Source organism: Lactuca saligna, chromosome 7 (genome assembly GCF_052625555.1).
Source record: "Lactuca saligna cultivar CGN05327 chromosome 7, ASM5262555v1, whole genome shotgun sequence".
In the NCBI taxonomy this organism is placed as follows: Eukaryota; Viridiplantae; Streptophyta; class Magnoliopsida; order Asterales; family Asteraceae; genus Lactuca; species Lactuca saligna.
Window position 1 is genome coordinate 166,308,407 of NC_136423.1, and position 23,112 is coordinate 166,331,518.

The window sequence follows — 23,112 nt, forward strand, 5'->3', positions numbered from 1 at the left end:
TCAGATGCAACTTCTAAGTTGAAAACATTCATCAAGCAAGTGGAAGTATAGCTGAGGAAAACATTGCGGAATATCAGAAGTGACAATGGTCTGGAATTCAAGAATAATGATTTTGAAAGCTTTCTGGCTGACAAGGGAATAACTCATAATTTTTCGGCCCCTTATACACCACAACAGAATGGGATCATTGAAAGACAAAACCGTTCTTTGTGTGAAGCTGCCAGAACCATGCTCAGTTTCGCTTCACTTCCATTATATTTATGGGTTGATGCTGTTGCAACTGCATGCTATACTCAGAATCGGTCCTTGCTAAATAAAAGATTCTCAATTACTCCATATGAGATATTGAACAACCGAAAGCCAAATGTCAAGTTTTTCCACATATTCGGTTCAAGGTGTTTTATTTTCAACTCCAAAGAGAACCGAAATAAGTTCGACGTCAAAGCCAATGAAGGAATTTTTCTGGGTTACTCACTCACGTCGAAAGCATACAGAGTGTTGAATAAACGCTCAAAACGAATTGAAGAAACCTATTATGTCACATTCGACGATAGTTACATGAAGAAAGTTCAAAGAAGTGAAAGTGACCTGGGAGAAATTTTTCCAGAATCAGGACAAGTCTCGGTTCCAATAGCCAACCTGTTTGAAGAATACATGTACCTGCTTGATGAACCAGAGAAAGCAGCAACCTCAGAAGCGAAAGCCACGGATAACAAAATTGAAAATCTCAAGAAAATTATCGATGAAGCTGCTAAAGAGATGGAAGATGAACCTCCAACTGCTAAGAGCAATCCACCATGTCAAGGGGAAAGTTCAACAGCATCAGAAAAAAAAACAAAGCATCTTTCGAGGGGAGGATCCAATTTCGACTCCATCTCATAAAGAGGATGGTTCTGCTCAAAATCCACCTATCGGTAGTACAACCGAGGGGGAGAATTCCACTGCCACACAGAATGTAACCATTAATGAAGATACATATTATACTTCACCAGTCGAGGGGGAGAAAGAGACCGAAAGTACAATTGATGAAGGCGAATGTGATTTATCTGAAGCTGAAGTCGAAGTGAATGCTGAATTGGATCCAACATATGACCCAAATTATCCTCCATTGGTGAAATGGACCAAAGACCATCCCAAATCACAGATTATTGGTGAAAATTCCGAAAAATTCCATACTCGGTCTCAATTAAAAGCGAAACAAACTGCATTGTTCTCTAAAGTCGATTTTTGCATGTTTAATTTGTTTTTTTCAAAGATTGAACCGAAAACTGTAAATGCTGCACTTGATCTGTCACAACTGGAAATTTTGTGTCTTGTAATCTATACATTCAACCTAATGTGAATCAAAAACTTCAATCAAATACAATATACAAGCACTACAAGTAGTCATCAAACAATTGGAGACCCTAGAAGTTCTTGTTAAGTCCATTTTGGACTAGGACTTCCTATTTGGATCCAAATGGACCAATAAGCTTCCAATTGGACTATCATGGGCTTAGGACCCTAATTGGGCTCTAATTGGACCCACACTAATTTATTTCAACATTTTAGGTCATATTGGGCCTAGAATGAAATAAATTACAAGCTTTGATCCATAATTTAACCTAACCTAGCTTAATAAAGCATAAAAATCACAATTTTATTTTATAAGGCCAATAAATACCCTAAACTACCTCTAATGTGGGCTTAGGGGCAAAAAGCCCAATTTTTCCTTCTTCTCTCCCCATTCTCGGCCCAAGCCCAAGGAAAAGGGAGAGTTGACCTTGGGTTGCCACCTCACCTTTATATGTTGGACTTCCATGCATATAACTCATGTTTCCAAGTAAACATCATATCAAGATCACTTCTTTTTCTCTCCTCTCTCCTTGTTTCGGCCGAGAGCAACACCACACACACACAAAACACTCACAAACTCTCTCTAAAATTCACTCAAGGCTTCTTCTTCTTCTTCATCCAAAGACTCGAAATTTAGGTAGCATTCAAGGAAGTTCTTCCACAAAATCATCATCTAAGGTAAGGATTTGCTTGGATCTATGACTTATATTCTTTGTTTATCAAAAACCTCTTCCTAATCCATGCAAAAACCGTGATTTTGCACCTTAGAAAGCTTCATACACTCCAAAACTTCATCAAGGGTGCTAAGGCCAAAAATCACTTCATTTCTTCCATTCTTTCTTCCAAAAACCGAATCAACACCCAAGGTGAGTTTCATATCCCCTTATTTTCGATTTTTATGAGTTTTTATGGGGGAGAATACAAGAAAATATGAAGATCCATCATTATGTGTATGTTGTGGTTGATTTCTATGCTTATTTGTATTTTTACATGATTTTATTGATAGATCTAGGGTGATATGCTAAAAACCGAGACATACATTTTATCATAGCAGCAAAATAGACTATCACATGCAAAGTATACTAAGAAAATGGCTAAATAGCTTAACAACACTTAACTTGGGCTAAAAACTCATTTTTTTGACATAAAATGTTGAAAATGCAAATTTGAAGGGCCTAATATGAAACATTTCGAAATCTGATGGGTGTGATGAGTCAAAACAGTTTGCATAATGTATTTTTCTGAAAATATACCATTTAGAGGGTTAAAATCATAAATTCCAAGCTTATTGGGCTAAACATGACATTTTCGGCCCAATAGGGCCCAATATGCGAAATTTTCTAAATTGGAGGACCAAAACTGCATTTTTCTGTAAAACAGTGGGCTATAAGTGTTCCACATGCTTTTCAAGGGTTTAAAATGCTTTTCAAATTTACAAGGGACCAAAATTATAAAATTTTTCCAAATTGGGTCAAAAATGTAAAAGTTGCGAAAAATAGGGGCTATAACCGAGAAAACTGAAGTTTCAAGGGCTTAAACTGTTTTCTATGATAAGTTTGCTGGAAAAATACTTATGTCAATAATTTTTGGTATAAAAATGTCAAGAAAATTGATTTAAGGACCAAACCGGAAATTTTTTAAATAAAGGGGTAAAAAGAGTAAATTCTTCAATTAAGGAGGGGCTGAAAACAGAAAATCTTCAAGGCTAGTTAATACATACAATTTGACCAATTGATGGTAACACGCTTGTCGACGAAATACAATATACTGCAATACCAAAAGTCGTTGTCAAACGAATTGGTTCGGTCTCGAACCAATAAAAATCCAAAACCACTAACACGCCGAAGTTACGACATTTCGATTTATAACCATAACGATTACCATTACAATGCGAGTGTGCACAGACGTCTACGCACCATCTTTGGGCCCCAAAAGTGTAAAATCTTGTCCGTTGAGCCTAGCTAGCCCAACGACCTGATCTTAAGGCCCGAAGGTCTCTCTTTCTCTTACGAAGTGTTGGGTTTTACCGACCCTACATGACGTAACAGGACTTTCAATGGCAATATGCTGCTGGTCCCCAAGGGTCCTTCAGTGCTGCTAGTAAAGTCTGTAACTCACAATTGCGAGTTGGGCTTCGGGCCCTTCGCAATTGCATTTGGTCTCGGACGACGCGGGGAAACCCCGAAGGTTTCGTACCTTTTTCCTTCCCTTCGGTCGTGGGACTTAACAAGTCCAGGAGGATCGAGACGCGTGAAGATTTACGAGTGACGCCTATAAGGATCGCTCGTAAGGTTGTTGACTTGTCGTTTTCACGAACGCTTGTCCCAACACTTCACCACCCTCTGTACCCTCGATGCCTCCGGAATACAACGATACAACGATAGGAAAACGTCGGGTTTTCCTAGGATTTCAATAACGATTACGAATTTCCGATCGAACTTCACAACCCTTACGCTTACATCTATAGAATTCAAACAAGCATACTCATGGATCATCACTTATTATTTTTACACCATTCAATTTCTAGAAAATATCGGATTTTCTAAAGGTTTTCACACAACACATCGGATTTCAAACTCTACTTATGAACTCACCAACATTTCGTATGTTGACGTTTTTCAAAATACTTGTATTCTCAGGTAACAGATAAAGTGAAGATGATTTGTACTAGCTGACGTTTTGCTATGATTTAAGTAGTACCAAACAGTTATTTCTTTGAATGTAATTTTTGGAACAATGTAATGTATGTAAACGTTACCAGTTGTATCAATTCCAAATGTTGGTGATGTATGATGTTATGTTTCATATATATGCATTGTAATGGTATTCAATGAGTCACGATAGCCCCCGGACATTTCCGCCGTCTGGTTCGGGGGTGTGACATGATCATTCAGATTGGGTCCAAACAATGCAAGATGAGTTCCATGAGTTTGAGCGGAACTGAGTTTGGAGGTTGATACCTACACCAAAGGATGCGTCTGTAGTTGGCTTGAAGTGGGTCTTCAGAAATAAGTTGGATAAAGAAGGGAATGTCATTCGCAACAAGGCTTGATTGGTGGTGAAAGGATATTGTCAAGAAGAGGGGATAAATTATGAGGAGACCTTCGCTCCAGTAGCTAGGTTGGAATAAGTAAGGATCTTCTTCGCATATGCTGCTCATAAAAACTTCAAAGTCTTCCAAATGGATGTCAAATGTGCTTTCTTGAATGAAGAATTAGAAGAAACAATTTATGTTGAGCAACTGCCTGGGTTTGTGAATGAGAAATTCCCTGATCATTGCTATGTGCTGGATAAAGCATTCTATGGATTAAAGCAAGCACCGAGAGCCTGGTATGAAACTTTAACTCGTTTTCTAAAAATATCAAAATTTAAGCAAGGTTCGGTTGACCCTACCTTCTTCTGAAAGAAAGAAGGCAAACATCTAATGATTGTTCAAATTTATGTTGATGATATCATCTTCGGCTCTACGAATCCTAGCTTAACAGCTGAATTCAGAAAGTTGCTCAAGACTAAATTTGAAATGAGCGCAATGGGTCCAATTAACTTTTTTCTTGGTTTAAACATTAGTCAGGGAACAGAAGGTATATTCATCAACCAGGAGGCTTATACAAAGACATTACTGACGAAGTTCGGTATGACAGGCGACTCAAAAGTGAAGGTTCCAATGGCGTTTGGCACTAAACTAACACAAAGGTACCACCACATAAACATAACAATAAATAACGTGTATATAAAACCTTCAACATAACTGGACCGCCTCATCGGGCCTTCGGCCTATCAGGACCATTATCCGGGCCTTCGGCCAGAATGGTCCGCTTCATAGGCCCTCAATCTATTTGGTCCGCCTTAGGTCTCTTGGCCTTCAGACTCTACTGGTCCGCCTCAGCCCAACCATACATAACATGTCGACATATACATAACATATAAATATATGACCAGTCAGCAAACATCAAGCAAATCCAATAAATTACTATAGCATAACAACATCCTATATACCAGATACAGATGTAACTGATCACTAAAACATAGCAACATATGGTAAACCAGGATATCAATCCAATGGGCCGGCCTTGGTGCATTCTACCCAAAAATACAATGAGGAATAACTCACCTCTAACTGTTGAATGACTCAGATAAATCTCTATCTGGTGGTTCGAAAAATCCTTGTATTGTCATCATAAAACACATCCAACTAATAATTGGATTATGACCCATATCTAAGAGTCTAAGCTAGAGTAAATACCAATTTACCCTTTATCTAACCTGGCCCAAAACCAATGCCTAACACAACCATACAAAGGCCCAATTCCTAAAGCCATATATATATATATATATATATATATATATATATATATATATATATATATATATATATATATATGGCCTAATATTCCAAATTAGGCCCAAACCCATCATAAGCCTAAAGTCCAATGAAGCCCAACATGCTAGTCCAAAGCCTTAAACCCCTAATGGCCGAAGGCCTAAAAATCGACCCATTGGCCTTCAGAACAGAACTCCTGGCGTCTGAACGTTGGGTGTTCCCATGCAAATGCCTGACGTTTGCTTACAGATCACCAACTTCTAAACCAATGACATAATGGATTAAGATAACCCGTTCAAACTTCAAATCCAAACATAGTGGAACGTATAAAGCCATAAAGTTGCAATCTTTATGGCCATGCATGGCTACAATGAGCCCAAAAGCTAAAACTCCAACTCCTTAACCCGTTAAGACACCACAAAACTTGCATGTAGTGAAAAGAAGGTCCAAGATCATATTTTATCACTTAATCTACCCTAAAATGTCCAAAAGGAAAACTCCTTTGGTCTAAGGTAGCTCTTACCCAAAAAGACCATGAAAATGAGGCTAATAAACATCAACTTCTAACATAAGCAAAATCTAGAGATATGATGATCAAGTTCATATCATTATTAATGATATGTTGGTAATTTTTGAGTTTAGTATACTACAACGCTATAATGGAAAAGTGAAAAAAATGTATAATGTTATATAATGGAAAAACGAAAAAGTAGGATGCTTTAATCGTCACGACCTTAATTTGTAAAATATAATATTATTATGATACATTGGTAATATATTTTGTTTTCTTTGTAGTTGGAAACACTGCAAACAATACTAAAAGATTCGGCTTTTAGCGCGGCACTAGAAGATTTGGTTTCGATCGTTGTCGTGATGAAATGAAAACGAATGAAAGGAGGGGAGTGATGAGGATGACTAGCTATTTTTTTTTTAAGATTTATGAAATGTGTTGTTTGGTTTATTATTTTAGAATAGTATGTTGGATATATTTCATTATGTTTAGATGAGTATTTTGGACCGGATGTTTAGATTAATATTTTGGATTGGATGCGGTATATATTATTAAGTGGTTAATGTTTCAAATTATTTTTCTACAAACTATAGTTTCACAACGGTTTTTATACTTTTTATACTTTATTTTTTAATTTTAATGTTAAATACCAAAAAAATGGAAAATAGTATTTATGGCGATGGACATACATTAGTCGCGATGAGGCTATTGCAGCGACATTGATAATTAGCGGCGACGGGGAGCAATATCGGCAACATATGAAACATTTACAATGAATCAGCACCAACGACCTTTTAATTTAGCGGCGACGCATCGTTGCAAAAACCTTTAACAGCGACATAGCTAATGTTTTAGCGGCGACGTCTGTCACCACTAATGTTCGCGTTTCTTGTATTGATATCTTAAAATTCTCCCTTGAAGTTTTTTGGAACCGTAAAATGTTTTTCCTTTGCATTCTAACCAACATGGAGGTTATTATGTATATTTCCTTCAATACATAATGGAACTTATATTGTAGCATAATGAAGCTTGAACCCGCGATGGTCGCTAAAATATTGCGAGTAAGATTCCATTAATTCATTTGCAGTTTCCAAAAAAAATCTATTGTTAAGTGAGCTGTTATTCATGTTTTTGATAGAAAATGTCAACAAGCAGAAAATATGCATCCCAACTACCTATGAAGTCACACATGACCGCAACATGTTTTCTATGGTTTGGTTCGTTCTTTAGTTTTGACAGTCAGCACAGGAGGATAATACGTCATCCATGTTTAACTTGATATGTGTTATGCCTAATTCTGTACGAGGGAACTCCAAATTCAAAAAGTAAAACGAGCATCACATTTTATGCTCTAATATTGTCTAATCATCCAATCTTTAACAAAAATATTAATTCCCGAATTAATTTAGAGACACCAGCAGAGCATCTCAAACAACATTTTGTTAGGTAAAGATTTGCATGAAGTTTATTTCGGTAGTCGAGACTGCTTTAGTGTATTAATAGTTATTTTGTGATAACTACAAAAAAGATGGGCATGTGAATATGTGATATACTCTTGCTCTCGTTTTTATCATTTTAGTGATTTAACTCTTAATTTATCTTATCCTACACAGTACATGTTGGATAATAGGGTCGTCTTCGATTTTATCCGATCCATATATAGGTCTCTTTCATGCTGCTCTCAAAACACAACGAAAATGACTTCTCCTAATTCCAACTTGGCAACTGCCCTTCTACTTTTACTCAGCTTTCAACTACTTTCCACCATCTCTGAAGGTATTGTGCCTTCTGGAGACACCTTCAGTTATGTAAACGAAGGTGATTTTGGAGAATATATCGTCGAGTACGATGCAGATTATCGTACTCTCCCCCCTTTTAGTAACCCATTCCAGCTTTGTTTCTACAACACCACCCCTAACACATTCACTCTCGCTCTACGTATGGGTACTGTCCGATCGGAGTCGCTCATGCGTTGGGTTTGGGAAGCTAACCGGGGGAACCCAGTTGGTGAGAAAGCCACCCTCACCTTAGGTACAGATGGAAACCTTGTCCTGGCGGATTCCGATGGCCGGATTGCCTGGCAAACTAATACCGCCAACAAGGGTGTGGTCGGTTTTCAGGTGCTCCCCACCGGTAACATGGTACTTCATGATGGTACTGGCACTTTCATATGGCAAAGCTTCGATTCCCCAACTGATACTCTCTTGGTGGGTCAATCACTCCGAGCTGGTGGTGCTAGTAAGCTGGTGAGCCGGGCTTCCGCCGAGAACAACATTGACGGACCTTATAGCTTGGTGATGGAGCCTAAGCGGTTAGCCTTGTATTACAAGAGCGCTAACTCGCCTTACCCAATGCTTTATTGGACGTCTGTGGAGTGGTTCACTGTTGATGTCGGTAGTGTGACCAATGGTAGTTTGATCAATTTAACTCTGACGTCGGTCCCAGATACCGATGAGGGTTTTCTGTATTACTTGACTTTTGATTATTACATCACAAACCCACTTTCCGGTTGGAATCGCAACATGGCGTTTTCACGATACAACAACACCTTATCGTATCTCCGACTAGGGATAGATGGAAACCTTAAATTCTACACGTATAATCCGAACGTGCAAGGTGTGTCCTGGGAACTGGTCTACACGTTTCTCGACCGGAACTCCATAGAAAGTGAGTGCCAATTGCCGGAACGATGTGAAAAGTTTGGGCTATGTGAGGATAACCAGTGTGTTGCATGCCCAACACCATTTGGACTAAGTGGGTGGAGCAAAGATTGTGAGGCAAACAAGGTGACATCTTGTCAAGCAGGTGACTTTGGCTACTTCAAGCTTGATGGGGTTGACCATTTTATGACCAAGTACACAACGGGAGATTGGGTATCCAATCAATGGGACTGCGAGAGCAAATGCACCAAGGACTGCAATTGCATGGGGTATTTCTACCACACCGCTGATTCCAGGTGCTGGATTGCATATGATTTGAAGACATTAACAAGGGTTGGAAACTCGACTCATTTGGCGTATATCAAAGCACCTTACAAGTTATCCCTAAATGGAATTCGTCTTTGAATCTACATGAACAGCTTTTGATTTGTTTCACCGTTTTAGTTCTATGTTCAAGTTATAATGTGAATAAATAATATGTATGAATGATCATAAAGGCCTAGACACCCCTTTGTGGGGCATAGATAGGTATTTCCCAGCAACCGTCCGTCTAATCCATATGAAATCAGTTTCTTGTATCGGGGATAATGACTTGAGAATCATAAGGGTATCGGGATAATGACTTGAGAATCAAGCATGAAAAAAATTAAGTGACTAAATGTGAAAAAAAATTGAAATTTCGTTACCCTTTAAACCAGTATCTTGTAAATGATTATAAATATTATTAAGAATAAGTACAAACTAAATATGAAAGGTCACAAAAGTAAGGATGTAGTAGTAATCATGTGATATACTTTTATTGTATGAGATACTAGAATCAACATTTGGAAATACAATAGAGACCACTTTAATCATATATAAATTAAAGAAACAAAGATTGTGGTGGTTTCATACATATACATAGGACAAATGCAATATTTTTCATTCTATAAGGTGAAGATGGTCGTTGTAAATCTGTAAGGAAGAGAGAACATATGATAAATAAGCGTGAAAACAATGCAATGTCAAATTTGAATGATGTTTTTCTCTTTGCAAGGACACATGCTTTGATTAGAGAGTACGGATGCATAACATCAAAATCAAGAGTACTACATGAGTAGTCTAAGTGTCAGTTGCATTTATATTGTTTGTGTATGTTGCCTAGTTTTCAGTGTTTTTACTTTCAACTTGTTTCATTGATAATTTTCTTCCTAGTTATTACTTATATCTATCTTTTCTATTTGTATGTTGGTTTTATATGTACATACTAACCATGCTCCTTTTGATTTTCAATTTATATTTCCTTTATTGCAGGTATATGTGTCTTTTTGCCTTTGTGAAACTCTACTGATTATTTATTTTGTGTGGGTTGGGGTTTCACTTCTACATAAATAAAGGAACTCTAGTTAAAAGTTTATCTCACTGATTAGCATTAAAGCAATGTACTACAACATGCTTTTGTGACACACATTATGTTTTGTAATACTCCTTACAAACACAACACACAACAAAATAAACTAAAGGATGATTACAATAATGGATAATGCCTTGAAAGGGTAATAACTTTCAACTAGTTCATATTAAGTCACTAAACTTTTTTTCGTGCTTGATTTAGCTAAGAATTATTTGAAATGTTTACATTTTACCCTTACGACCAGTTGTAACCGATCATAAAGGTAAATGTGAACAAATTCAAATAACTCAGAGGTAAATCAAACACGAAAACAAATTAAGTAACTAAATGTTAATAAAGTTGAAATTTTGTTATTCTGTCAAGTCATTATCCTTTTGTTAAGGTATTATTTCTCCAGTTTCTTAACAATCACAACGTAAATTAGTCGATTTAGGTTAGTTAAAGTATAAATTTATTATTACAATTTACATTAAATTTTGAAACATATATTTGAACACTTTTACTTTAAAGTAAAAAAATATGCATAAAAGATAATGGATGGAAGGATAATGCACCTATATGACCAAAAAATTTGGCATGTTTAATGTTTATCCCTACATTACAATGACCATCGTATATTTTTTGTTCATGTTTATTGCCCTCCCATAGGGCAATATGACCATCAATGGCAAACTCAAATGGAAATAAAGACATAACAAAAAAGGAAAATGAGTATAGAGTCTGTTTGGACAGCTACAATAACACCTGCAAGTTCAACAACAGACGTCTTGTAAGACTACCCTTTTACCTTATTTTCTAAATAAATGCTTGTAAAAGTGAATGAAAATGGAGAGAGTAATATACTCGGTACAACATCATAATATTTTTACCTCCATCCCACCCTACATGTGAGTAATGAGGCTGCAAAAGGCACAGACCCTCAAAAAGCAAACCTTTGACCAAAAAATTATATTAGGAATGTAAACAAATCCATTCATTAGTACATGGTCTAGTGAATGAAGAAAATATTGTGTCTCCAATTTCTGGAAATAAGACATGAGAAACATAATGTTAAGATAATCACGTACTTGTATTGCTTGGTTCCAATGAAAGAAGCAAATAATGTGTCCAGTTTCTGGTAAAAGATACCTATATATGTTATTTTTTCAATGAATTAGAGATAGAAGTCATTTTTCTCATTATCGAAAAGAATTAATCAAGAAGATTCATTATATACAAGATTCTCTACTTCTACTCTCTTCTAACAGATACAACGACTAACTTTAACAAATTTCCAAAATATTTACATCACCAACCCTGAACTATATACAACCACACACATTTGTCATAAGAGTAAATATATTCCAATACCCCCCCCCCTTTCAAGTTGGAGGATGATCAATCATACCCAACTTGAAAATAGTGTCATTATGATCTGAACCATTTAAAACTTTAGTGAAAACATCAATAGGTTGTTGTTTAGTAGGAATGTGGAACAATGAAATCAATCCCCCTTGAAGCTTTTCACGCACAAAATGACAATTAAGTTCAATATTTTTTGTGGGTTCATGGAAGACTGGATTCTTTGCAATATATATTGTCGCCATGTTATCACAATGTGAAGGAATAGGGGTAATTTCGGGAATTTCAAATTCTGTAAGCAATCGACTTAACCAAGTGAGTTCAGAGCACCCCCTTCTCATGGAACGATATTCTGCTTCAGCAGAAGATAAAGAAACAGTTGCTTGTTTCTTTGACTTCCAGGAAATAGGACTTCCTCCCATGGTTATATAATAACCACTAACAGAACGTCGGGTAGTTGTGCAGGCAGCCCAATCGGTATCGCAAAAAGCCTCCAACTGATAATTTGGTTTATTATTCAAAAGTAAACTTTTGTAGATTGTATTTTATAAATAAAAAACCAATGCATGTTTTGCTGCATCAAAGTGATTTTGACAAGGAGAACTATTGAATTGACTCAAAAATTGCACAGTGAATGCAATATTTGGACTTGTATGCAATAAGAAATTAAGTTTGCCTATTAACTATTGATATGATGTGGCATCTACGAGAGGATCATCATTAGTATAAAGAGATTTAATCTTGCTTGGAAGTGGAGAAGTAATTTGGGATGATGATGAAACAGAATATTCAACAAGTAATTCGTTTATGTACCTGTGCTGATGTATGATGATCCCATCTTGGGTATGAATAAATTCAAGATCTAAGAATAAATTAATCATTCCTAGATCTTTTATTTGAAATCCTTTATGAAGTAATCTTTTCAAATCCAGGATCTCTTGTTCATTGTTTTCAGTCACAAGAACATCATCCACATAAACAGCTACAATAACCAACGAATTTTCACTTTTCCTTGTGAACAATGAATGATCATTCTTTGACCTTGTAAAACCTTTATCATGTAAAGCATAGGATAATTTGTCATACCACTGACGTGATGCTTGTTTGAGCCCATACAATGATTTTTTCAATTTGCAAACCATATTTGAGGAAGAATCCATGCCTGGAGGTAATTTCATATAGACAATTTCATGTAATTCACCATGCAAAAATGCATTATTTACATCAAATTGATGGATTTTCCAAGCCTTTTTAACTGCAAGATTGATAAGACATCTGATTGTATTGAATTTTATGACTGGAGAGAAGGTTTCATGAAAGTCAATACCTTCTTTTTGAGTGAAGCCCTTTGCCACAAGCCTGGCCTTGTACCTCTTAATTGTTCCATCCAATTTATATTTCACTTTATAAACCCATTTGCATGAAAATGGTTTCTTACCCTTTGGAGGAGGAACTATATCCCAGGTATGATTAGAATGTAATGCATCAAATTCTTTCTTCATTCCTTCTTCCCATAAAGGATTTCCCTTAGCTTGATGATAAAATTAGGGCTCAACAATTTTTGATTGAACGTTGAAAGCTAAGAAATCAACTTGATTGATATAGTGATCAAAAGATGGCTTGTTTGGTATGAACCAGTTGGTGATTGTATTGGAACATTCATCAAAACAATCATCATGAGTTTGAATATTTGAGTAGATATAATCATTTAAATGGGCAGGTTTGACAGTTATTCTGGTTGTTCTTCGTAATTGAGGTTGAGGTTGAGTAGGATTTTGTTGAGGTGATTGAGGTGGTTCAGGAATATGATCATTCGGTTCAATGAATTGATCATTTGAATAAAAGGAAGGTTGAAGTTCATTTAGTGACTGAGAAGGTTCTTCAAATATAGTAGGAAAATATGAAGAATCAAAAGTATAACCATTGTGTAATGGAAATTTGTCTTCAATAAAAACAACATTCCTTGTGATAGAAATACCCTTGGTATTTAAATTGAGAACCTTATATCCTTTTTTCCCAAAAGGATATCCCACAAATATACATGTATCTGCTCTTGGTTGAAATTTATCTCTATTATGAGAATTTGTGGAAGCATAACATAGACATCCAAAAGACCTTAAGTTGTTGAGATCTGGTTTGACTTTGAACAACATTTCATATGGTGAAAAATTGTTGATAATTTTGGAAGGTATTTTGTTGATAATATATGCAGAAGTAAGAACACACTCTCCCTAATAAGCTTTACCAATTCCATATTGAAAAAATAATGCTCTAGAAACTTCCAATAAGTGTTTATGTTTTCTCTCAACAATTCCATTTTGTTGAGGGGTAGTGGGCATGATTTTTGATGAATGATTCCTTGTTCTTGAAAAAACTTAATACCTTCATTGCTTGAACCCATTTCAAAAGCATTGTCTGTTCTTATAGTTTTAACATTGATGTTGAATTGATTCTTAACATACTTGATAAAGGCTTGAATAAGAGTAAATGCATAACTATTATGTTTGATCTGGTGTACCCAAGTGTATCTTGAATAGTCATCAACAAGTGTTAAGAAATATTTAAAACCATTATAAGTCTCAACTTTATAAGGTCCCCAAACATCAGCATGAATAAGATCAAACGGATTATTTGATACAGAATCACTAGTAGTAAATGACAATTTATGTTGGCTTGCTTGATGAAATATACCACAAGAATCAAAAGTCTGTTCATTACAATCTTTCTTCAGTAAAGACATACTTCTCATCTTATAGATTGGTAAATGACCTAATCTATAATGCCACAGATGATTATTATCAATCTTATTACATTTCATACAATTTTTGGAAAAATTGTCTACAAATGCAGGATTCTTCAAAGTCTTGTAATTCCTGATGTAGAGATTTTTAATCCTTTTTTCAATGATGAACTTATTCTTGGATAAAGGGGCCTGCATTAGGCCTGTCAATTGTGTCGTGTTTGGGTTGGCGTGTCGCGGGTTGACGAGTTGGCGGGTCAAAATATACCAACCGAAACATAACCCATTTAAATATATAGGTCACGTGTTGGCGGGTTTGGAACATAAACCTATATATGACCTCCTAACCCATTTATTTATACGGGTTCATAGGTTGGCGGGTTCGTAGGTCAGATTCCATAAATGAAATTGATAATTAAACATGGATAAATTCTTGATGGTTGATGCAAACATATCCTAATTTTATACACTTAAGTCTTAAACATCCAAATGAAAATAAAAACATTCATAGAAACATGTTCAAACTAAACATTAATACAAACATAGATAATTCAAGTGCTAAAGTAATACCCACAATTCCCATTTTTTTCTCACAAAAAAACATAGTCAATTCCCCAACACCATTTCATACCTGATTTCGATCACATAGTAACGGAGGGGAGAGTGCGACTATGGGAGACCGGGACGCTGGAAGTCTGGAAGAGGGAGATACGATCATACGCGATCTGATTTTGAGAAAAACGAGTGAAAATGTCAAAACAGTCAACTGGTCTATGAATCAATGGTATATATTATATAATACTTTTTAAATATTAATACTTGATACATAAATACATTTAAAAATAAAATAATTTTTTATTAAAAATATAAATGGGTTGGTGGGTTAACCCGTTTATTTTTTGAGAAACTCATATATGACCCGTCTAATAAACGGGTTGGCGGATTAGCAGGTTGGCGGGTTGAAAAACACATCACAAACCCATTTATTTTGTGTCGTGTCGTGGGTCGTGTCGTAGGTCGTGTCGAGAATTGCCAGCCCTAGCCTGCATTGCACAAAATTCATCAGTAAAAATCACTCAAACCTTAAGTTGAGAAGTGACCTTTGATACTAAAATGAGATTGTGCTTGAACTCAGGAACATATAATACTTGTGAAAGTATGATTTTGTCATGAAAGGGTACAACTCCATATTGAGTAACTTGAATAGACTGATCATTTGGTATCAAATGAGATCTTGAAAAATTGTTTAAAGTAGTGAAAAGCAATTTATCACAACAAATGTGATCTGAAGCCCCTGAATCTATAATCCATGTCGACTGCTCTTGATTTGAACCCATAACAACATTGAATGCATAAGAAACATGATTTCCATGAGAATCAAGAAAATTACATGATGTGTCCATAGCATCATCAATAAGAACAGAATTAACACGAGTAGCTTCATTTATGTTGACCTTTGATAAAAGTTCGATATGTTGTTTGTATTGATCAGGGGAAATTCCTTGATTATTGTCTGGAGTATTGTCAACAACATTTTGAGCAGTAGACTCAAATTTCTTTGACTTTGTAAATTTGAAATCATATGGATAACGGATCAATCTCTAACATTGAGACTTGACATGTCCAGTTTTCTTGCAATTTGAACAATACTTGTTCGATGATTGATAATTTAGAGTTGAATTGTTAACATGCATCACCATAAAATCAGTAGTCAGATTTGGCTTAGCAGAAATTTCTCTTTGTCTCTCTTCATGAGTTAATAAGGAATGAACAGTGGAAATTAAAAGAAGAGGAGACATCATCAGAATTTGGCTAATAGCTTTGTACGAGTCTTTCAATCCCATGAGTAACTGAACAAGCCTTTGTTCTACTAGAAATTTGTTGATTGTAGCAGTAGATCCACAAGAGCAATTAGGAATTTCATGTATAGTTTTCAGCTCATCCGAAATTTGCTTGATCTTTGTGAAGTAAGTGGAAAAATCATCCGAACCTTGAATTAAAGAAAACAATTGCATTTGGATTTGAAAAATTAATGCTCCATTAGATTGCTCATACCTTTTATTTATTTCATACCGGATTTCCTTTGCAGTTTGCAAGAAAAGAACACTTTCAGCTATTTCCTTAGACAACAAGTTCAGCAACCAACTGATGACCATAGAATTAACTTTGTTCCAATTGTGATAATCTGGAGAATTAGAATTTTGTTTCTCAATAGATCCATCAATGAAACCAATCTTATTCTTTGTTGATAATGCAAGAATCATAGATCTCTTCCACATAGCGAATCCAATTCCATCAAAAACCTTTGACACAAGTATAGTACTCGGATTATCTGAAGAGCTGAGAAAAAGAGGATTCGAGATCTCGATCTATCCCGAAGGAATCGATCCTATAGAACTACTTGATGATTTAGGAATCGACATGATGAATCAAGAACATATACAGAAATGAATTCGAAAATGAAAAAGATTGATAAAGAAAACAACAATGGAGAAATTACAGATCGGAAAAATTTTGCTCTGATACCATGTTATTTTTTCAATGAATTGGAGATAGAAGTCATTTTTCTCTTTATTGAAAGAATGAATCAAGAAGATTCATTATATACAAGATTCTCTACTTCTACTCTCTTCTAACAGATACAACGACTAACTTTACCAAATTTCCAAAATATTTACATAACCAACCCTAAAGTATATACAACCATATACATTTGTCATAAAAGTAAATATATTCCAATAATATAGGCATGCCCACACATAAGATTTGATAATCACAACAGCTACACTTATATGAATAATCCCCTGTAAGGAACATTATTTGATGATGGATGAATGCGCTCCAAAGAAACAACTTGGCAATCAAAGTAAGCTTTAAATTTAATCACCTCTCGAACCAATTTAACATCAGATCTTTACAATGACAATGGTTAATGGTAAGTGTAAAATTATATATTTAAAATAAAAAATATGAATCATGATTTCAATCAAAATTTCATAACGAGTCTATTCAAACGCTTGGATCCCACAATCTGAGAAAATATTCATTTGTGATGCTACCATCACTACTAAAAAACACGCCTTTTCCGATGGAAAATTTCCTCGGAAATTCCTAGGAAACCGTTGTTTCCAAGGAAATAACGAGGAAAAGTTGTGCGCCAGAAAAGCCATCCTAGGAAACTTTTTGTGAGGAATTTCCGAGGAAAATTCCAAGGCATTTCCGATGAAATACGTTTTGTCGGAAGTCCTGAGGAATTTCCGAGGCTTTATTTTTTCGAGAAGCTTCCTAGGAAATATATTTCCGATGAATTTCTTAGGAAATGATTTCCCAAGGAATTTCCAAGGATATACATTTCTTGGAAATTTCCTAGAAATGTTTTTTCGAGAAATTTTATAGGACCGTACTTTTTTGACATGTTTTGGTGACAGTTTTGGTGATAGAGAGGTCCCTAGGAATTTCCTAGGATATGTGCATCTTTAAAAAAAAAAAAAAGAATTTTACTTTTTATTTCAAAAAATGCATAAATTTTTTAATACAAATTACTAAATTCTATTTAAAATTCATAGACAAAAACAATAAATCTAAATACATTACAACACAAGATTTAACAATTATCTGAACTCTAATCACAAAGCATAATAAAAATGTCTAAAAGACGTACAAATATTTACTAAAATAACCTAAGGTGCATTCGGATTGGGTAGATTGTTGGGAGGGTTATGAATTCAACTATTTGTGCTTGTCTTTCAACCCTTTCTTGATGACTATGTTAAAACAAACATATCAGTAAACTCAAAAATAGAAAAACAAAATACATATTAACATTTTTATCTATTATAGTTAATATAAAGATATAATACTAATTGATTAATGAATCGGATTTTTTTTTCAAAACAAAAAAAGTGAGAAAAAGAAGTTTAGATAAAAAGTTAACAAATGTAATCATACTTGTAAAACTTATAGGATTTTCTCATTAGAACCTTGATATAATTTATTCTACAAGTAACTAACCAATGGCCAATTCTAATTATCTAACAGAATCGGTAATCAAAATTCCAAAATATCAAAAAACTAATCAAAAGATTACCTCAAGTCTCAAAACATGGAATGTTGGAACTTTGAACTCGGATATACTGGTTCTAGACATTTGCTTTAGCAATTACCCATTCAATTTATCAATTATACCCAAATACAAAGTAAGAATAGAGAAATCAAAAAGACGAAAAGGGAATAGAAAAAGTCACTTTTCTAACCCACATGTTGCCGCCTTAATTACCACCAAGGCATAACTATAGACCACCACCACCGGAGCCACATACCTTCTTGCAGAAATCGCCGCTGTCATTGGCCGAAAATCATAGCCGAGAACCACCACTGCCTTCCATTTTTTACAACTAGAACTAGCGACAAAACACATCACTCCAACCTTATATCGTCATACCAGAATCCGAAACCACCACCAAGAACCACTAAACACCACCACTTGTCCATCATCTTCCTAAACACCCACATAAACCTTAACCGAGAACCACCTTCACCAAACACATTTCAGCCTCTTTCCTTAGTCGTTCAAAAAAATGCAACACCAAACACTACCTATTACAACCGGAAACAACCATCCTTATACCACAAACAACCATCACCGCTTCCATCTCAAACTATCGAAGAATTATCATTAGACCTTTGGGGCCACCGAAGAATTATCATTGGACCAGGAATTGTTGGGCTTTTGGGTAAGTCCCACATGAGGTTGGGCCTAATTTGGAAAACTGGGTCATTAATGGGTTTTTATGGACCTTATAGTTTTGGGCCTTGTTGGTTTTGAGCTTAGGCCTTGGTTATAAGTCTTGTTAGGCTAGGGATAAAAAGGTCATTGTACCCCAAGTTTGGATTATGGATCATGGTTTGGAAACCAATTGCTAATTAGGTGATATTTTGGTATTGATAACACGGGAAGGCATCAAAACAACAACTAGGGATTTCTTTCATTGAGCTCGTGCATTCGAGGTGAGTCTCCCTGCGTACAATACATAGGTCGAAGGCACCAAGGTCGGTCCACTTGTATGTTATAGTATGATGATTTTCGGTGTGATAATTGTTAGTTGTGCATTTATTGCTTGAAGCTTTCTGTATGATATTGTGTGGTAGTAGTAAGGGTGAAATAGACCCGGTATCCGGTTGAAATAGACCAAAGGGGTAGGTCGGGAACCCATATATGCCTCACAATATATTATGTATGATATTATGTGGTAGTGGTAGGGGTGAAATAATCCTCGTAATCGGTTGGAATAAACCGAAGGGTAGGTCGGGCACCTAGATATGCCTGACAAGGATAGGTCGGGCACCCAAATATAGCTGACAAGAGTAGGTTGAGCACCCACATATGCTCGGTAGTATCCGGTTGAAATCGATCGAAGGGGTAGGTCGGGCACCCAGATATGCCTGACAGTATATTTGTATTATATGTGGTACTCCAGTTTTCATATGAGAGAGTTCGGGACGATCGCAACACATACACCCGTGTTTTCTACAATATGTGATCTTTGGGGTTGAACTCTGATAAATGATTTATTTGAAATGCTTTCCAATGCTTTGAATGAAGTTACAATAGTATATCCAAAATGAAATATTTACCTTCGATTTTTTGGATTGTTACAATCAATATGAAAGAATAGAGCTAACCCTATCATGACCATTGGATTGGCCCTGCTACTTCTAAGTTATAACAATCTTTGTGCTTCATGTAAGAGATTTCGCCAATAAATGGATGTCATCACAATTCATAAGTAGCACTGCCTCCAACACAACCATAAATGAGAGTTTCTCCTTTATAAATTATACATGAAAAAGAAGCAAACTGGTAAATAAAATTAAGAACATTTTCGAAAGATACAACTTAGGCTACCATTTGTGTATTCAACCATGAAAATGACTAATTAACCGGTTTCATCAGTCCTAACTATGGTTTATCAATACCGTGCCTTAATTTTCATATGCTACCAGAAAAAGGGTTTATTTCATACCTCTTTTTCACCTCATTACGAACATCAACATCACCACAAGCAAAAAAAAAAAAAAAAAAAGCCCTGCCATTGCCCTATAAACAAAATTAAAAACTTTGAATGGGTTCTTCATATCAAGAAAATCATTAGAAAACGTGATAACAAAATAGTTGCTATTAGTTGGTAGAAAACTAAACACATCAACATTCTTCTTATCTTACTTGTGATTATTTAAACAACAAATGTCACAATCCTTTCTTAGGCATGTTGTAGGCATTATCAAACAATAACTATCAACATTAAACATAACTTCTACCTAATGACACACATAAAAGTAATTTAATTTAATAATATTATGAAGGGGAATTAATTGAATATGAAAAATCATGAGATAGAACAGTAGAAAAAACGACATACATTTTTTTTCGTGTAAGACGCATGTTCATCTGTTACCTGGAAACCTCATTAAGGAGGAAGCATAAAAACCCTTGTGATCTCACCCATCTTAATCTGTCATGACATTTGGAGGCAAAAGTCTACATAGTTCAAGAATATATCTTTCGGTCATACATACGAACCTGAAAAAAAACGATTATGAAGAGAGAGAGAGAGAGAGAGAGAGAGAGAGAGAGAGAGAGAGAGAGAGGACGACTGAGTACTCCCTCATGCATATGTCATGACAAAAAGATAAAGAGATAAATCACAATTGAGAGATAAACGATGGTGAGATGAAGATCTATGGTTGAATCCAACACCTAGGTAAACACATCTCATTCCATTGTCGCATGCATATCAAACTTCTCTGCATTAATACGAAAATGAAGATCGAGAGAAAGACAGAGAAAGAAAGATCGTAAAAAGAAGAAAACACTAAACCTATCGAGTGGCAAACCAGAAAATTAAAGCCCTAAATCCGATTTCTATTGTAATCTGCTTTGGATCTTCAAAATTCGAAATAATCTATAGAGTATCTTTAAAATTATTTTTACAGAATAGTTATTTAGAAATGAATTAAAAAAATTACAGAAACCAATATTGGTTTTACCTATTATGCATTTATCAACATCAAGCCCCAACTTGAAATTAACATTAAGAGATAAAAAAAAGACTATCATTTTGATTTGCTTAGACCTTTTTCTTTCGTTCTTCAGTGACAGGTTGGTGTATTTTTTGGTAAGTAAGTGTGTTATGGTGGAGGCAGGCGATGGTGAGGGAAGCATCAGGTCAGCAGTTCGATGGAAGTGGTAAACGGTGGAGACGACAAATAGTAGATCAACGATTAAGGTTCCGGTGAAAGACTAAGGCGGAGAGGGAGGGATCCATTTGGAGAGGGCGTGATAGGGTTTTGAGAGGGGACAAACGGAGGAGAGAAAGCTTTGTGTTTTCCATCTTATAAATGAGTTAACTTCAAATACAAGAAATGTGGTGATGGGTCGGAGATACACAAGAAGGTGGCGAGAAATAAGTGGAATTTGAATGAGTCTGGTGAATATATTAGAGAAAAACTAATTTCTCTCTCTTCAACATCCGCAACTCAATTAAACCCAATATTTTACTCTGATTAGCAATCCAATCCAATCCAATTCTATATTAAAAAAATATCGATATTGCTATCATATCGTAGAGAAAAATTAATCACGTACTTTGATATACTTTATTTATTTTTTTACTCAAAATAAAAAACAATTACTAACAAAACTAGTTTTAATTACAAAAGTAATTTAACTCCACCACTATATAATATTATTAAAAAGAGGTGTGCTTTGACGATCTTGGATTGTGTACACAGCACATGTTATCAAATATCTTTTACTTTTAATTTTCTTTTAATTTATAGATGGTGAACGGCTCGTCGAAATCACCCCAATGGGGTAGTTTAAGGAGTCATGGGAAAGTGAAATAAGATAACCTATATTGCATTGTTTTATTATATTTTTAGCTTATAAACTTGGATAATTTAAAGTTTAATATTATTTTATTAAAGTGCGGTTGTACTTTAAACTTAAACATTTTGACATCTTAAATCTATTTTTAGAAATAATAAGGTTTATATATATATATATATATATATATATATATATATATATATATATATATATATATATATATATATATATATATATATATATATATATATATATATATCACTACTAAAAAAAAGTGCTATATCCGAGGGATACTTTCCTCGGAAATTCCTAGGAAAACGGCGTTTCCAAGGAAATGCCGAGAAAATCATGTGCATCAGTAAAGCCCTCCTAGGAAATTTTTTGTAAGGGATTTCCGAGGAACTTTCTGACGCATTACCTAGGAAATGGTTTTGTCGTAAGTACTTAGCGTTTTCCTAGGAATTTTATTTCCGAGGAATTTCCTAGGAAGATCATTTCCGAGAAATTTCTAAGGAATATTATTTCCGATGGATTGCCGAGGAAGTTTATATCCGATGAATTTCGGAGGAAATTTATTTTCAAGGAATTTCCAAGGAAGTTTATTTATGACGAATTTCCAAGGATCATTTCTGAGGGATCTCCGAGGAAATTTGTTTCTTTGGAACCTTTTAGGAAACTTTATTGACAGTTTTTTGTGACACTTGTTCGTGACAGAAGTTCCTAGGAATTTCCTAGGAACAATGCAGCTATAAAAAAATAAAAAACAAAAAAATTTAGCCTAAAATGCAAAAAAAGAACTAATACAAAAAAACTTAGTTCATTCATCTAAAAGTCATACAAACCTTTACACTTTAGAACATAAGTTTCAACAATCGTGTAAACCAAAAAGATAATATAGAAGTCTTAAAAACGTACAAATGTTT

The 23,112-nt window shown here is 35.0% G+C and overlaps 1 pseudogene; it reads left to right on the forward strand.

The window, feature by feature from the left end:
• The first annotated feature begins 7,837 nt into the window (after positions 1-7,837).
• On the forward strand, positions 7,838-9,405 carry LOC145005434 (epidermis-specific secreted glycoprotein EP1 pseudogene; annotated as a pseudogene).
• Positions 9,406-23,112: the final 13,707 nt, after the last annotated feature.